This window comes from Neovison vison, chromosome 8 (genome assembly GCF_020171115.1).
Source record: "Neovison vison isolate M4711 chromosome 8, ASM_NN_V1, whole genome shotgun sequence".
Classification (NCBI taxonomy): Eukaryota; Metazoa; Chordata; class Mammalia; order Carnivora; family Mustelidae; genus Neogale; species Neogale vison.
Genome location: NC_058098.1, coordinates 114,216,854 through 114,231,978, shown reverse-complemented (window position 1 = coordinate 114,231,978; position 15,125 = coordinate 114,216,854). Strand labels below are relative to the sequence as shown.

General features: G+C 40.2%; 1 protein-coding gene across 1 annotated transcript in view; it reads right to left on the bottom strand.

Moving 5' to 3' along the window:
* PRKD3 (protein kinase D3) overlaps positions 1-6,550 on the bottom strand; it is a 79,668-nt gene extending 73,118 nt beyond the window's left edge. The window contains exon 1 of the mRNA XM_044261738.1: positions 6,458-6,550. The gene's annotated coding sequence lies outside the window, so the exon portion shown is untranslated. The remainder of the gene's footprint in view (positions 1-6,457) is intronic.
* Between the last annotated feature and the right edge of the window lie 8,575 nt (positions 6,551-15,125).

Genomic DNA, 15,125 nt, shown 5'->3' with positions numbered 1-15,125 from the left:
TCCAGATGCAATTCATTCTATGCTGCTAAAGCAATCAGCAAGTGTATCACAAAGCTGACTCTCATAATCTTGGAGAAAGAGCTCAGAAAGAAATAATCAGGGCCTGGATATTGGTCAGATGTACTTCAAATTTTACGAGGTGGAGAAGTGGATTCCAGAAATCACAGACATATAAATTTAATATTAATCTTCAGTCAAATGTGAGAATAGATTATGAAAATGAGTGGTTTCTGAATACTTAGAAAATAAAGTAATCTCCAGATGACAGCATGAATTCAAACAGAATAAGGCCAAATCCACTGCATTTACATCTTGGAAAAGATTGATTACTAGACTTGTTAGATGCAGGAACGAAGAATAATAATAACTTATAGTCACTGAGTTCCAACTATCTGTAAGGCACTGTTCTAAACATCCCATATGCAACAACCTATTTTATAGTTGAAAAAAACAGTCTTAGAAATTAAAGTACTTGCCCAAGATCACACAATCAGCAAATCCAGGGGGGGAAAGTGTATTCTGGCCAGAACAGTATTCAACATGTTTTTTTATGCTATTTTTGCAAATACGTTGTTTGAGTGTGAGTTGGATATTAGTGTAGTTGATAAGTTTACTGGTCTATATCAACCTAAATGAAAGAAATCTTTAGGGACATGCCTTGGAATTCTGCTCTTGACCCTATATTGATTCTGACTGTTTATAAGATAAAGACACAGAAGACATGCTTATAAAATCCCAAGAGTACACAATCTGGGAGAAACAAACCAAAGTTCAAGTGGAAAGTAGTAAGAGTGAGTGTAAAGCTTTACAATGGAGAAGAAATGAAGTGCTCACTTAGAAGCTCTTTATAAGATTTTTTTTTAAGATTTTTATTTATTTTATAGAGAGAGATCACAAGCAGACAGAGAGGCAGGCAGACAGAGAGAGAGAGAGAGAGGGAAGCAGGCTCCCCGCTGGGCAGAGAGCCCAATTCGGGACTCGATCCCAGGACCCTGAGATCATGACGGGAGCCGAAGGCAGCAGCTTAACCCCCCAGGTGCCCTAGAAGCTCTTTATAAATGGAGTTAGTCACCTGAGTTTAAGGAGGGCTGCTAATTGGTGGCTAAAAGAACCAATGCAAATCTACTACCAGGACACTGAGAATGTATTAATATCAATCTGTAAACTCTGTTGCTGGTCAGCCTACATCGCCACTGTATTCATTTCTACACTCCACATTTTTAAGAGCTATACTGATTCAAATATAGTAATTAAAAGCATGCATCCAGTTAAAGGTTAAGACAATGTCATGTGAAAATATATGCTTAACAAAGCTAAACAGAGTAACAGTCTTCAAATAATGGTCTTACAAATAATATTTGAAAAGGTGTTAAGAGAATAATCAGCTTTACTCAGTATTACTGCAGAGAAGTTTAAAATGAAGGTAACAGCAGAACTTGCTCACCTCACAGGACGTGATGAGGCACCTGAAGTACCTACAACAGTACCTGGCTTACAATTAAGTGCTCAGTAACTTGCAACAATTTTCGTAATAATTACATGAAGAAATTAATAATTAAGGTCCTACTTTATGCCAAACGCTGCAATTAAGATACGATACTTCATTACGTCCTTACAGGAACCCTAGAGAATTTGTTTAACTCTGTTTTACTGAAAAGAAGCCAGGGTTTCAGAGAAGTTGCTTGCTCACATCTAATATGGCATGGAACTTGAGTCAAACAAAAGCTTCCCTGACTCCAAAGCCCACGTTCTTTCTACTATTTCATTCCACCTCCAAAAGCCTAACAACAGAACAGGTCTTCTCCTAAGGTAATGAGCTACTTACCATACACAAGTTGAGTCGTTTCAAAAGCTGAACTACTATCAGGGGCACCTGGGTGGCTCAGGCCTTAAGCTTCTGTCTTTGGTCCCCATAGGGCTCCCTGCTCAGCGGGAAGCCTGCTTCTCCCTCTCCCACTCTCCCTGCTTGTATTCCCTCTCTCGATGTCTCTGTCAAATCAATAAATAAAATCTAAAAAAAAACTTAGCTATCATTAAAAAGGTAGTAAAATATCTAAGAATAATACTGTATTCAGGTTAAGTACCTCAAAATACAAGATGCTGCTGTGTTCAATAATAATTTATTTTCAATGGATGTCTTCCCACTAAATTTTCCTTTTATTATACCTGTTACTGTTAGCCAAGTAACAGTAACTGTCTAATACAATCGGCCAATTTATCAGAACTACTTATAACTATTAATAAACTATATGTTATACTTTGTATAAAAATATTTTTTCAAGTTTCAGCATGAAAACAAATAGAAGAAACTAAATGAGCTGTCATATTAGCTTCTGCCCACTCATCCCATCTGTGTTCTCCTTTTATTTTATGGAGCCCTGATTTGCTCTGTAAGATGCAACAAGATGAAGGATGAAAAATATTAAGATGAGTATCAAAAAATTTAATAACTGTATTTTATTTTGTCTTAACGTTTCAATTAGGAAACTGAGACAATTACTAATTTATAAACTGTATATTAATTAGATATGTTTGTTTCTAATAGCTGTAAGTTGGCAAGCATTTCTGATATGTTTATTTGGAACATCTCAAATATTCTTTTGGGGAGTTATCTGTCACATATCCAATTCAAATGAGCTTATATAATCCATCACCACAGCTGAATGGAATCAAAAGATGAAATATTAAAAGAATCTTGAGCCCACCCTGCCCTATTATTACAGACAAGGTAAAACAAAGGCCCATTACTTTATGGTAACATCACAAGTTGATCCACCTTTCCCTCCCATGCTCTCACTGCCTGCATGTATATATCTCATAATTTAGCAAAGCCTCTAATTAGAAGCTCAAATAGCAGCATTTTCATTCAACATTTACTGAGTGTCTAATATCTGCCACACTGTTACTAGAGACATTGTGGTTATACAGCAGTAACCAAAACAGACATGGCTACTGGAGCTTACAGTGAGATGTGGGACACACACATTAACCAAATACCATTCACATAAACAGCAAAGTACCTACAAATTATGAAAAACGATATGACAAAGTATACTTAAAGGACCTAATTTCAACTGGGGTCTCACGTGAGGAGACCTTAAGGAAGTGGTGCTTAAGCAAAGGCCTAACGGATAAGTAGGAGTCAGGGAAGGAGAGAGAAGAGGGAAGAGGATTCCAGAAGACAAAACAAATCCAGTTCTTAAATACTTCATAAGGAAGTTCATTATTTAGTACAGCCAGTGTCCTTTCTGGTAATCAGTAAATCAGTAAAGGTTAAAGTGAAGAGTTAAAATGTTTTTCTTGGGACGCCTGGGTGGCTCAGTTGGTTAAGCAGCTGCCTTTGGCTCAGGTCATGATCCCAGCATCCTGGGATTGAGTCCCACACCGGGCTCCTTGCTCAGCAGGAAGCCTGCTTCTCCCTCTGCCTCTGCCTGCCACTCTGTCTGCCTCTGCTCACTCTCTCTGACAAAAAAAAAAAAAAAGAAAAAAATGGTTTTCTTGTTCTGAGTAGCATAATATTTACCATGACCTCCTCCAGTAATGAGTTGTCCTGGTTCAATTTAATTTTCTGTGTCAGGAATGCTAATGAATGGAGGGCCTTCCCACCCATCCCCCCCATCCTTGATACCTACACATATTCTTTAAGCATGTAAAAAAGGACATGGCCTTTTTCAGTGCAATCCTGACTACTGTCCAAAAGTCAATGTCTGTGTTTTGCCTTGATAAAGGCTTGAGCTGGCTTAATAATCCTAGTGTTGTGTTTATATTGTATATTGTATATTGTATATTGTATATTTATATTGTGTACTGTATTAACAATTCAAATAACTTGGTTGAGTTTTTTAAATCCTAGTCTGTTGCATTCCTGGCACCTATTTATAGATTTTCAAAATTATAACTATTCCTTAGATTAATAATAATACTTTTCCTAAGAGCTCAGCATTCAACTAAATTGTTTACTGCTAAAATTCTGCTCATCTGGACCAGTGATATTTGAATCTCAGTCCTTCAACTCTCAGAGAGAGTACAGAGAGCACACCATGTCTGCTCGACTGCTCAGGCACTGAAAAGTTTATCCCATAATAAGATTACAGTCTGCCAATCTGGCCAATGCTGTATGAATCTATGCTGGGCTTGATGGACCTTCATCTCCTCTCTCTGCCCCAGTGGTATCTGAGAAATCTGACTGGCTAACAGCCAATAAGCAATTTTTCACACAAAGTCACTGTAAACTAACCATACAAGTGGAGAAAACTTTTCTTCTGCACTAAAGTTAAAGTTAAAACGTCTCCTAAATGTATCATCTCAAATTTTTCCACTGCTCCAAAGAGGCACACATACAAGTTCAATTTAAATTACATAATCGGAGACTCAAAGTAGTACCAGCACAGATGATTGTAAACCATAAAATTATTAAACCAAATTAAAATCTGTACTAGCAAATAATTTCCCCATGTAGCCAGTTCTGCAAAAGTAGTTTCTTTTAAAAATGAACAATTAATTTCAATACGGTAGTACTTTCATCAATTTTAGAAAGTCTTTTTAAAAATGAGAAAATGTCCCTTAAAAGTGCATTTAAATATTTTTTTCTTTTTAAAAAAAATTATTTTTTTAACATTTTACTTATTTGACAGAGAGCTGGAGAGCACACACAGGGGGAGTGGCAGGAGAGGGAAAAGCAGGGTCCCCGCTGAGCAGGGAGCCCAATGTGGGACTTGGTCCCAGGACCCTGGGCTCATGACCTGAGCTGAAGGCACTTGTTTAACCGACTGAGCCACCCAGGTGCCCTGGTTTTTTCAATTCTAATGTAATTTAGAAATTTTCATGCCCAAAAGCTTGATTTATTAAAGCCCCCCCCTTTTTTTTCCATATGCCAGTGTTAAATGAAAAACAACCCACTGAGAGAAATTTCTCTTTTAAAGAGGTCATCTATTGAAACTGAAAGCTCATAAAATTTGTGTATCTTAAAGACTCACTACTGAGATGCTTTAAAAAATCAGTCTCTAGATATGAAACAGACATTTTGAATGTCAGTCATCCTAAAAAGTGAAATGCTATCCACCAAATTATAGAACTTAGTATGGAAACTGGTCTGTCAAACACTCCAAGCTTATCTGATCACATCTACCACATCTATATTACCTGCTGAAGCAAAACCTAACATGAAGGCTTCATGACATGTTTAAAATATTTTTACTAAAACTTCTAACTTTCTGGCTGAATTTTCATGCCTGCTCTCAATTCAGATCCTAACGGGAGGAAGAAAAGGTTCTTTCGATAAAATAAAACTCAGAAGTGTACAGCTTAGGTCAGGGACCTTTATGGATGTGCTCATACCCATTAGAGGACGCACTAGAAGTTGGTAAGTAAACTTGATCTCAGCGAAATCATTGTTGCTAAAAATGCAGAAGAACTGCTACATCAAGTACAAAGTAGAAGCAGTTGTAAGAGTAACACAATATAGCAATTTCTAGGGTACAGATCAAGGCATTTAAAAAGTTTTTGTTTCACTTGCGGCTACAGCTCATTAAAGCTGTGTAGTACCAACTAGTAGTTCAGGGTGTAACTTATCCTTCCTAATCAAAGATGACACCGATATCTTATTTCCTGTGGGGATGGGTGTGGTTGAAGAGACAGTTATGTCCAAGCCATCAATCTGTGTATGGAGTAGTCTGCGGGTCTCACACACGCTTGTCGCTTGATTTTATATTCGTGCCTGCAGTCGGCAAGGCCTATGCTGCGATGATTTCAAATAAAATATCCAACAGGCAATCGAGTAGTCTGTGGTTATTGTTACTGCTCAGAGAAAACAGTCGCACTCCTCAGCGTTTCATCGCAAGAAAAACCTCCCGGGGGTGAGAACAACTCAGAGCAAGGCTGCAACTTGCACAACTAAGCACGGTCAGGAAACTGGGGTGGGGGCTCACACGGTCTCTAAGCACCATTTACTCACTCCTTTGAGGCGGCTACAACACGAAGTGATGAAATGAATAGGAGAGGAAAAAAAAAAAAGGATCATCCCCAGTTCGGCAGCTTGACTGTCGTTGGGCTGGCGTCGGGACCGGCCGGAGGAACCCCGAAAGAGCCTGTTCCCGCAGCCGTCGCGCGCGGTGGTCGCCGGCGGAGCGCGGACCCAAGTTGGCCTCCGCGCCCACGCCGGAACTTGGCCCCGTCTGGCGGCCGCGCCGGCGCTCCCCGCTCGCTGCGGCGCCCCCCGCCCGCTCCGCTCGCCGCGGGCTCCGCCAACTTCCCGCCCAGCCCCGGAGGTCGCCGCCCAGCCCCGCGCGGGGCCCCGAGTCCCGCCGCCGCCGCTGCCGCTGCCGCTGCCGCGTGCGGGCGGGGGGGTGGGGGAGGGGCCGCCGCTGCCTCACCCGACGGGCCGCGAGAACAAAGCGACGGCCGCGGCGGCGCTAACTTTTTCGGTGGCTGATCCGCGCTCCCTGAGGCGACTACTTACGGAGGCGGGCTCCGCCGGTCGTGAGAAACTCCGCGGCCGCCAGCGTCTGTATCCCAGACGAGGCGCCAGCAAGGCTTCACGCGCCTCGCAGGATCCCGCCAGCCGCTGGCGCCCCTTCTTCCCTCCCTCCTCCCCGTCCCGTCCCGAGGCCCGGGGGCGGGGGGCCGGGGCGTGCGGGGCGGGGGCGCGCGGCCGGCGCGGGGCCTGCCGGGAGCTGTAGTTTCCGGGCGGGCCCGAGCGGGTGGTAGCCGCGCGGGGATGCTACTGTGCCTTTGCACTGTGCAGGCAGCGAGGGCTCTGCGTCCTCGGACATCCCCGTGTCTCCGTGGGCGCGGCGGAGCGAGGCGCGACCGTGTATTTCAACCAGTTACATACGGTACTCGAACCCACCATTGTCTTTTTCTCTTTTATCGTCCGCTCTGAAGGAGGCCACGGTGGCAAGGAACCAAGAGGTGACAATTTGAATGGGGGACTCGGAAGGGGTCCACAGCAGAGAGCAGTTTCCACCCTGATTGCTCTTCTCCCTGCTCCCCACGTTCTCCTCCCTCGGGCCTGCCTCCCGGGTGGCCGCCTGGCGCCGCAGCCCCAGGCATTCTGCCCCCGACGCAGAGACATCCAGAGCCTTCATCTAAGCAGAGTACACCGAAGCGGTAACTTTGGTTTCCTATTTGTCCATCACTCAGCTCGCGGGTGTCCCCTGCCATCAAAGTGAAGTGCAGTCAAGAATCATGAACCTAGGCTGCCACGTCCAGGGAAACGGGGTAACAATGCCCGGGGAACGGGGTGGGGTGGGTGTCAGGATGAGGATCTAGAGGGAAAAGACATTATGTGGTAAATTATAACTTTAATGTGAGAAGAAAATCTGACCAGCTGACCGTGGCTGTCCCCGGAAGGACCTAGTTCTCTTCTGTCAAGGTTTTATCTCAAAAATACTTAAGTAAAACATATTGAGACAAGCTGGATGGGCTGGTTATCAACTATCCATCCATCCCCACGCAGGGGTCTAAGGCAGCTTCTGAGAACAGAAAAGAGAAGAAACTTAAGTGACTCCCTCTGGTTTATACTAAGTCATGAATCTTCACGGATGTTCTTGTATTTAAACTTAAGAAATGAGAATTTTTAAATAGCTTATATTAAAGATGGGGCAAGTAAAATTGTGTGTAACTCGGATCTACTCTGAAACTATTGTTTAGAAAAGACATTTCTGAAATACTTTCAGGAATTGGAAGCTGCCAAATGTCCCATATCCCGAAGCTACCAAATATACCCATATCCTGTCGATCTAATATTTTATATTTAGTCTTATTCTGCTATTGTTTTATTTTAAAATTGAAAATAAATCTACTCAAGTTTATATTATTTTTAAAGAACGCTCTTACCTAACTTTGCCTTTTTCTTCCTTCCACTTTCCAACAGACGTTTTAGTACAGCCCCAAATATTCTCTCTTAGCAAGATTCCCAGGACCTCATTGGAGCAATTTACAACCAGTCCCATCTCAGTAGTAACTTCCATTTTCTCTCATAGTCCTTAAAGTGACAGAAGTTACTCTTCCTAGAAGTAACTTTCCTAAACAAATCAAGCTCATTATTTAGAGATTTAAGGATTTGTGTGTGAGAGAGGGAAAAATATATATATATCCACTCAATTTCTGCTGCTCTGCTTCTCTTTAAAAATAAAATTGTTTCCTCCACTTTAAATGAATTTTTCAACAATACATTTTAGCATAAGACTATATTTGTACTGTAATCTTTTGCTGGACATGAGCTACAATTTCCTCAAGACATTTTATTCCTATTCCAGAAGCACTGCAGTGATTAAGATTTGGTTTGATAAGTAAACATATTCCCATGTGAGATTTTTAAGCCTTGAAAGAAAATATAATCAGAGTAACCATGATGGAAAAGATTTTATTTCTTGGTGGTGGCTTATGAAAAATGGAAGCTTACAGTCTTTCTCTCGTGGGACTACAGTTGCAAGTCTTGTCCCACATTTACTGGCCTCCTTTGTACTCAATGACATGCAACTCAATCATTCAGATGTGTACCTGCTATAAGCAAAACGAGTCAACATTTGTGATTTAAGAGAGCAGAGTTACCTGATTCAGAGTCCTACATGGAAAAAAAGATGATTCGCTAGGGTCCCTACTAGAGGAAATGCTCATTATTCTAAAACTTCGGCTGGGTTTAATTTATAGAATGTGATTACTGAAAAAAAATATTATGTATTTGTGGGGATTTTTCCATGAGGTTGAAACATAAGTGAAAAATGCACCACAAAAAACTCTCTTTTGAAATACTATAGACTGGTTAAAATGTATTTTGGAAAGCCAACTGAGAAAGAAAACAAAGGTGCTGTGGACCTAGATAGGGAACCAGTATTAAAATTAATTCTCATGCCAACACTGGCCAGAGCAAAGGAGTTAGGCAAGTGGGCTCCCTCACTCATAGTCTGGAAATTGCAGTAGTTGCCCAGAAGGGCCAGTTAGAAGGGCCAGTTCGAAGCAAAGGGTTGGGATGGGACTTGGAAGGCAGAATCCAATCTAGTCTCTGCCATGTCACAGGTGCATGCTGCTCAGTCTCAACTAAGAATTGAAGTTCTTGTCCATGAAATGCAGAAAGATGATTCCATACCCCCACAGGATTGTTGTGAGAAGGAAGAGATGCCCTGAGTGGACCACACATGCAGTGGGCATTGGAGGTAGCCCCGCCCCCTCCCCCCCCCCCCCCCCCCGACGCATCATGGTTCTACCACTGAACAGTTGTGTGGCCACAGGCATGGCAACCTCAATCAGCTTCTGTCTCAGCATCAGTTACATCCAAGGTCACCAGTATTATCCTTGGATGATAGCACTCCTTACCTGGGGAGTTGTGCAAGAACAAAATGACATAACACATGGATGACAGCTTAAAAAAAATTCACAAATAAATGCTCAGTAAATATTAGCTATTATTCAGGTTAAAGAGCTTTTTTGGGTGCCACATCTCCTGGCAACACAGAGAAAGGAAAATTAACAAACTTGAGTCTGTGAAGGGAAATGTAAGATAATAGTGAAGAGTTTAAATAACCCAGGAATCCCTATGGCTGTAGGATGAATTCTTTTTTACGTCCTCAAAGGAAGGTCTGACTGCACAGGTACTCAGCTGACCAGAAGCCATCATTGTGACACCTTCTACACTGATAGCTCAGGTGTTCCTGTGCCAGATAAAAATCACTAAATGGTCTTGTAATTGTTGTTCGAGAGATAAGTGACACCATAAGATGAAACAACATTAGAATAATTGGGATTCTAGAAGAAGAAGAAAGAGAGAGGGGAGCAGAAGGTATATTGGAGAGAATTATTGGAGAGAATTTCCCCAATATAGCAAAGGGAACAAGCTTCAAAATCCAGGAGGTGCAGAGAACCCCTCTCAAAATCAATAAGAATAGGTCCACACCCCATCACCTAATGTTGGTTTCATTTTTAATGAAGTAATCAGACTATACTGAACATTATTCTAATTAATACTCTGATAATACATCCCAAATTTTTGAGAGGCTACTATGTGCAGGGCATTTGATAGGATCTATAGGTGAAGGAATTGCTGTTCTTGGGGACTACTATTTATTAAACAAGGTACGTAAAGATCTGTCATATGGAGAAAAGAGTAAGAAAGTAAGTAGGAGGCAAAATAAAAGGTTAAAAGATGGCAGGGAAGTACAAGACCTACCCCATTCTGGAGAAGGCTAAACATGGACAAAGAGGATTTTAGCTGAGCTTTGAAGAATGAGTAGGATTGGAAATATGGGGGAGGAGAATGGGGAAAAGGGGGAAAAAAAGGGAAAGTCCAGGTGAGCATAAGCACATACATATAAAAACATGGGGGCATAGCTGTGGATCAGAGTTTGGTTAGGCTGAGCCATAGGATTTTTTTCCTCACAATTTTTAACAATTGAGGTGTAATTCACAAACTATAAATTTCACCTTTTTAAAGTGCTCCTTTTACTGGTTTTGAGTATTTTCACAAATTATGCAACATTATGACTACCTAATTTCAGAATATTTTCATCGCTCCCAAAAGAAACTCCATGTCCATTAGCAATCACTCCCTGTGACCCTCAGAGGTGGCCAGCCCACCCAGTGGGCTTTCAGTGGACTCACCGTTGCTTGGATTTGGAACACTTGGGTGGGCAGGTGGGGCGAATGGTGTTGATGAGCTGCTGGTAGGACACATGCTGTGCTTGCTACACTTGGCTCTAAACATCGACTTAACAAATCTCTACCTCTAGCTTGATCCCTTTCTATAAACACTTGAATGTTCCACAGAAAGATCACAAATTCAGAGTGTCCCTAACTGAACTCATCTTTGCCTTGAAAACCTGTGGTTCTTCCTATATTTCTAAGCAGATTGAGAATAACCATGACTTTCCTTGTGCTCCAGACAGGTTGTTTCCATAGCACACATAACGCTTTACCACACAGCTCTCTCTCTTACTAAACTGTAAGCTCCTGGAAAACAGGGGCCATATAGAACTCATCCCTATCTTCTTTGCAGAGTGCTTTACCCAGTCTTAGTGCTCAGTGCTCCGCTGAGATTTGGGAGTCCTTGCATAGGATGGAGACTGAAACGATGCAAAGGGATGAAATTATCTTCAGGAAGACCAGGAATAGAAATTGCATTTATTGAGGTCCTACTCTTGAAAAGGAAGTAGAGTCTAACACATGCTACGACATGGATGAGCCTTGAGGACAGCATGCTAAATGAAATAAGTCAGTCACAAAAATATAAAAACTAGTGATTCCACTTATGTGAGGTCCTTAGGGAGTCATGTTCATGGAGACCAAAAGTAGAATGGTGGCTGCCAAGGGTTAGAAGGAGGAGAGAATGGAGAGTTAGTATTTAATGGACTCAGTGTCAGTTCTGCCAGATGACAAGAGTTCTGGAGATAGACGGTGAGGACAGTTGCCCAATGGTGTGAATGTATTAATGCCACTGAACTGTACTCTTAAAACTGGCTAAGAGGACAAATGTTATGTCCCATAGATTTTACCACAATGAAAAAAAACAACAACGAAGAAACACCAGCCCAGGAACTTAAACCAACTATTACATTAACTAAAAAATATGTACTATTAAACATGAAGGAAGGATATAAAAATAAATATCAAATACAATTATCTTGTTGACAAAACAGAGTTTTCTTAATTTTCTCATTTTGTAAAAGACTGACTACGGATAGCCCTGGACAAGTGTTAATATGGAACTAGCCTTTGGGAACTAATGGTGTTAATTATGTTAAAAATAGAAGCTGAGGGAAGAAGGGCAATAATTAAAGAAGGTAGCAGTGCCAAAGCAAGATCATTGTCTGCCTATTGTTATTGATTTGGCCCTGCTATTATGCACTATGACAAGTCAAATATTTCCTCAGATTTTTGGCAGGTGCTACTCTGAATAATCATAAGGTATTTGTTTTCAGACGTTCAATATTTAATTGGGAATTTCATATGCTTCCAGGTCTCTGCTTTTGTAAGGATTATGTTATCCAAAAGTTTGACACAAGTAGAGTATATGCTAAGGATGCGTGTGTACTATAAAATAATAGTAGTATATAACTTGCAACAGAATATAATAAAGATAAACATGGGAAATACTGGCACAGAGATGTTGTGTAAGAAGGCTCTTCTGTAGCCATCATTCCAGTTTCCTTCATATTTTCAGCCTGTAAAAATCCCGAATAATAATTTTTCCTGTATCCTTGTTTAGGGCATGGTCCTGAATGTCACGTATTTCCTGTCTGAGCCATGAGCTTGTTTTCTGATCAGTGTTTATTTTCTCTAATCTAAGAGTAGAGTTGAAAGAAGGGGACCATTTTGCCTCAGACTGCAATGAAGATGCACATTTCTTCTTTGGTCACTTCCTCTGCTTGCAAAATTTCCTCCCCGTCTGCTTCCTAAAATTACAACTTTGTTTCTTCCTAATTTGTAATACAGGTTTAACCCTAGACTGTTGGAAAGATTTTCTTGGAACACCAAACAAACATAGTATGAAAGACGATTATTCAATCTCTTTCACTTTCTTATGGATCTCCAAATTCAAACTTTAGTGTTGCCCATAATAGGCATGTGACTCAAAGCAGTGAGAATCAGGAAAAAAAAAAAAAAATCAAAGTTTGTCCAGGGACAGAAGGGGATTAGTCTTACTAAAATTGTATCCTGAGTAATTTAAGCTTCTTTTAAAGGGAAATTCAGGTATACTCTCGGCCTGGAGCTAATGACAGCTCTGCTGAAATGCTTTTTCAAACATTAAAATTGAAGGTGGATTAGCTCATCTAATTTATTACAGTCTGGACAACCTTGTATATATAAACCGTAGGGTTGGAAAGGATTTTTTATGACCTCAATCTGGGCTGTTTTAGAACTACTGAAACACTTGAAATACTTTGCTAATGTTTTCAGATATATAAATAAAACAAACATCATAAATCCATCCCAAGTTTAAACCTAAATTTAAGCAAAACTAAAGGTATATATAGCAACATATGTGGTTTAAGGCAGAATATAGGTTATGGTATCATGATGCAACTTTCTATCATTATTATTAATAGCTATGGTGGCAAAGTCAACTTTTTTTTTTAAATGAGTGTTGCTATTTTCTCTATATTTGTGTCATATTTATTTATTTTCTTAACATTTTATTTTGGAATTTATTTATTTATATTAGAGCCTTCCTTCCTCTCTCATTTGAGATTGCTGGGCCTAACCCGAATCTTAGAACAAGTTTTTGTTTGTTTGTTTATGAGTTGAAAATTACTCGTGGAATTACTGTCCTTTCATGAAAAGTCAGAAAGTGTCAAATTAACAACTGCAATTAATACTGCTTCAAGATCACAAAACTGAGAGAAGGGGAGCTTTTACAGTTAACTCTGATTACAGACTGTGTAGCATGATCAGGAGAATAGCCTCACAATTTCATACCATTAGAACTAAGATAAATAGAACAGAATACCTTGGAAAATCTATAAGCGACCCCAAAGCGAAAGACAACCAAATGCCTTGGCCTTGACTTTAGATTATATTAGTTTACATTGTGGTATTTCTTTTTTTTTTTTAAGAAAAATATATTTCCCCTTCTAATAAGTATGGTGTTAGACATCTGATGAAAAGAGAGAAAAAACACAAAATGAGTATTCTGCTTAACACTTGGAAATAAAATAATTTCATGTCAGGTTTTACATTCAGGAAAAGCCTACCTCAATATATTAAAAATTAGATTTTATAACTACTTAAATTTTCTCCTTGGAAACTGGCAAAACCTGTAGGTTTCAGTAAACATGCACTGCCTGCCATTGAGTTGGCTTTGTGTGTGCCCAGGCAGGTTATTCCACATCCCTGTGCTTTTGTGTTCTTACCACTAACAATGAGGATAATAGTAATATCTTTCATCATACTAATATATAGAATGAGAGGATCTTTAGAAACATATCATTGACATACCCACCATCTTTGATCATATTTTTACCTTGAATCAAAAAATTTAATTAGTAACTTTGAATGGAAACAAGTTCTTGTGTTAACAGCTTTTTCTTTCACATACTATCATTGAAAATGGCCAGAAATTGATGCATTGTCACCTACTTCATCTTAAAATGAAAAAAAAAAAAAAAAGGAGACAGAATCTTTCAAGTAAAAAATCAAAATGAATCTACAGATACACAAACTGTGCACTATATGTATACATACTCTTTGTAACAATTGGTTTTTTGAAACTATACAGTCAGTTTTGGTATCATACAGATCAGAGCTGTCCGTTCTGTGAGCAGTAAAGAGATGAACTTTCTTGGGGGGAGGGTGTTCTTCATCTTTTGATTCTCTCTATCCTCATCTCCTTGAGTAGATTAAAATTCCTTACTGGAAGTGGGGTTTTTTTTTTGGGGGGGGGTCGTGGATCTTGAAAGCTTTTGGTTTTTAGACCCTGCAGAGAAAAACTGACTTAAAAGCAGGTTAAATTTGTGAAGGAGTAAGAGGAATTTTGCTTGGGGACAAGATGAGTGTCGGTGACAGGAATCAGGGTTTATGGATATGTTCCCCTCCCTTTCTCTTAGAGGAGAATGAACTGTTATTCTAAAGGGCTGGGAAGGGAGAGGGCCAGAAAACCAGAGGAAAGGAGATTTTTTTCCTAACTTTTATTGCCACCTTGACTTGACCTCTGATGAGGTGAAAGGAGCCGGGAAGATTTACAGGAAATCTGGATTCCTGAGATTTCTGAGGAACAGCAAAGGTCTGACTCTGTACTGCGGAAGCAAACATTTTAATTTTTCATTCCATTATTGAAAGCTGCGGTGGACAGATTTGGGCAGGGATATAATGTGGGCGTCTTCATAGTCTCTGTGGCAACTCAAGGAACAAAGGGCAAGGTGTTTTAGGGTGAGGCTTGTACACTGGCAAAAAGTAAGGAGAAGGCTGAGAGTTTGGGATCTAATCTTACCTACTTCATAATTTGTCTAGGACTGGCCCATTTTAGTAATCCTTTTTTCTTTCTTTTTTTTTTTTTCACCATTATCCTCAGGGATTTCACAAAATGATTATTAATGTTATCATTAATCTGATTATATGGTTTTTGCTTGTGTGTTTCTCAGAGTGTGGGATTAATATAATGGTTCTTAGCCCTGCTAGAATCACCTGGCAAGTTT